Consider the following 3,741-nt stretch of genomic DNA (forward strand, 5'->3'; position numbering starts at 1 on the left):
CTCACATGTCCTTGCTAATCAGGGGGAGGGAGGCCTGATATGGTGACGCCTGCTCCCGGGGAAGAGTCACATCTGTGTCCTCTCCTGAGGTCAGCTGATCCTCACTCTGTGTGACCGAGAAGTAAAAATGGTTTTCTGCTCGCCGTGCAAACATGAAAACACACTCTGAGATCTGAAGGGTGCGTTACAGGCAGCTGAGGGACACAGACAGTGTGGCGACAGAGACCGTGATATATCTGGGGTGGAACAGAGGTCATAATGTAGATCTGTAGATTAGGGTGGTATTAAATCATTAGAAAGAGCAGCATATCATTCTAATAGGCTTTTTTCACAGCAGACACTTTACATGCCACATGTATTAATAATGTAAAATGAGGAAGCAATCATAAAGCCTTACTGGTTAGGACCATCAGCTGCAAGTGTATTTCTTTATGTTTACTTTAATTGTGAGTAATTTGTAGTTCAAGTTTTATGGAACTATAGCTAAAGTTACAATGATTTGGTGGTTAACATCAAGTTCAAATAGATAAATCTCTATCCAAATATTTTGATTTGTTTTTATGTTAACACTAACGTGGAACCACATTTCAACTCTGCAGTGCTCTCTAGTGGTCGATATAAAAACTACATAAACACAGTGATGCAAACTTTGATATTTGAACATTTATTAGTATTTTCCCAGATTCATTTAGCAATTATACAAAAAAAAAAGGCTTTGTCAGAGACTCCAACAAGAGAACATTTTGAAGATAAAACTGACTAAATCAGGATATAAAATATACAGGTAACCAACATTCAGAGGAGGTCAGATCTTCAATCACAGAGAAATGTTTGTTTTCTAATGCCAGTACTGACAAGGCCTCAACTTAAGAGCTCATATTAAACTTTAAAGGACACGTTTCAGGATTTTCTGGTGTGCATTTTTACGCAGCGATGAAGCTACAGTAGATTCCCCAGTGATCACTAGTGAAGCGTCCACAGTCCAGTTTCTCCAGACCCAACAGGGCCATGTGGTCGGGGGCCAGGCGGGGGACGCCCTCCTTGGTTGCTGGGCGGATGTAGACACGGTCGAAGCGGCAGCGACTGACGTAAGGAAGCGCCTTGTTGCTATTGGCTTTGGTGTCCCATGTGTAACGACAGTGCTCCTGCTTTCCCAGTCGCTCCCACACATCGCTGACCTGTGGGGGGAGACCCACCTTGGCAACCTGGGATGGAGTCGAGGGGAAAGATTATTAAAGAGGAACACTGTGTGATGGCAGGTGTGGTGATAATTGATAAACAAAGATGTGAAAAATAATGTATTTACACAGAACAGGTGAGGGCCGGGACATTATAGTACAATCAGTAAAAAATAAAGAAAATAGTTAAACACAGGTACATTTCATAATGCATAGTATACTTAAAAGGGTTTAAAGAAAAAAATAACAAATTGTTAAAAATCTAGATGAAATTTAAAATGAATTCTCTCCATTTTATTTGATGAGAAGTGCAACAAGGCAGGAAGGGTTCCTTGAAACTGGCATTTTGTAATTATTTAATTTAAGCCATTAAATTCTATACAAAAGTAATGAACAAGACAAAAAAAGAAAAGGGTAATATTTCCCCGAGAAACAAGGATTTTGTTGATAAAGAGTGGTTTTCCTAAACAAGGGGGGGGAGTGGATTACCATTTCAGCAATCACACATCATAGTTTTTAAGTCAAACATGATTTAAAAGTCCCATGTCATGCTTTTCAGGTTATTACCCGTCCCCTTGTGTGTTATGAAGGTTTTTATGCATGTAAACGGTCTGCAGAGTCACAAACCCTCAAAGTACACCCTGTAGCGAGTACAACTCGAACACAGAAAAGACCTGTCTATGCTGCCAAGTAAGAGCCTGTTCATATTGTAATGTTCACCGCTATTCAAAATCACAGATCAGTCTCGAGCCTTCAATGTCGAAAACGTTCTCTTTATTTTCTGGTATTGACGGCCACAGCCACGCCTTACAGAACCAATCAATAGTATAACAATCATTATGACTTTTTCCCACACTCGAAGACAACTCCTACCGTTTTTTTTGTATAAGACCATTACACAATAGCCACTTTCACACCGCAGGACTTGCCGTACTTTAGTGCCGGCACTAAAGTACCATGGCACTGAATCCGCCAGGGGGCTAGTGCCAATCGCATTCACACCGCAGTACTTTCCCTGAGGCAAGATTACGCTGACGTCACTTCGTCTTCTTCTTCTCTGGGTTTACTGGCAGGCCGCAAAACCACTTCACAACGAGTACAAAAACAAACGAGAGAAGAAGAACTACACGGGGGAGGGGGTATAAAGCCCACCCGCTGTACATGATATATATATATATATATATATATATATAGATATATATATATAATAGGTAGGCTCAGCAGACAGACCGTAGTGCAAAGATAAAGTGTCACATGATTATCTACTAAATAGTAAATTCAGCATCAACTTCACCAAGATGAAGTTCATATCTTCCTAAGATACGTGTTACTTTATGTCCCTACTAGAATCCTAAACATAAGGGTAATTTACAAATAAAATACCCCATTATAACAATGGACTTTATCTTTATGTATTTATTATATATTACCCCCTCAGGCTGATTTTGGCAAAGGACTCCTTTGCCAAAATCAGCCTGAGGGGGTAATATATAATAAATACATAAAGATAAAGTCCATTGTTATAATGGGGTATTTTATTTGTAAATTACCCTTATNTCTTTTGGCCATTTTCAGTCCCTGCTAGAGAGGTGGTACGAACCTGGTGATAAAAGAGTGCCAATTTCTATTCTATTTCTATTGGCTGGGCGAATTGCAAACCACGCCCCGTTAGACTCTGAATTTTTTTTGTTAGGCAGCCATTTTTTTCCTCGCTACAAAACCACATCCACACCTGAGCGAGCAGTTTTTTTGTACTTTAAAGCAGTTATGACCACACGTACTACAACACCGGAGCGGTGGAATGATGAGGAAGTGTCGGCGCTTCTGGCAATTTACTCTGAGGACGGGATGCAGCAGCTTCTACAGAAAGCAGTTCCCAACTCCAAATGTTTTGAGCGATGTTCGCAAAAGCTACTTGAGCGGCGTGATGCCGTTATTGTTATGTCTTGACTGTGCAATAAAACAAACAAACTGGCGAAGCTTTATTTATTGTGTCCCACCCCAAATTTGCAGAATAGAAGAATGTGAGAGCAGACAGGTGTCGGTGGTTGAATTTATCTACAATGTTGCAACCTTGTGCAGCAATGGCAGGGGCAGAAACACAAGTCTTACAGACCTAAACACAAGTAATTTATCATGTCATTTGTTTTAGATAAATAAGGGAAAAACACCAAACAACGGTTAATGTCCTTTTCCAAAATCAGCCTGAGGGGGTAATATATAATAAATACATAAAGATCCTTTGTTATAATGGGGTATTTTATTTGTAAATTACCCTTATAACCCAGCCTCATGGTGCACATGATTTTTTGCTTGGACATTTTGTTGGTTTGAGTCATTTGAGCTCGGATTCTAGTAGGGACATAAAGTAACACGTGTCTTAGGAAGATATGAACTTCATCTTGGTGAAGTTGATGCTGAATTCACTATTTAGTAGATAATCATGTGACACTTTATCTTTGCACTACGGTCTGTCTGCTGAGCCTAACTATTATATAAATATATATAATATATATCATGTACAGCGGGTGGGGCTTTATACCCCCTCCCCCGTCGTATAGTT

This window comes from Notothenia coriiceps, unplaced genomic scaffold (assembly GCF_000735185.1).
Source record: "Notothenia coriiceps isolate Sejong01 unplaced genomic scaffold, NC01 NC01_scaffold00011851, whole genome shotgun sequence".
NCBI classification, from domain to species: Eukaryota; Metazoa; Chordata; class Actinopteri; order Perciformes; family Nototheniidae; genus Notothenia; species Notothenia coriiceps.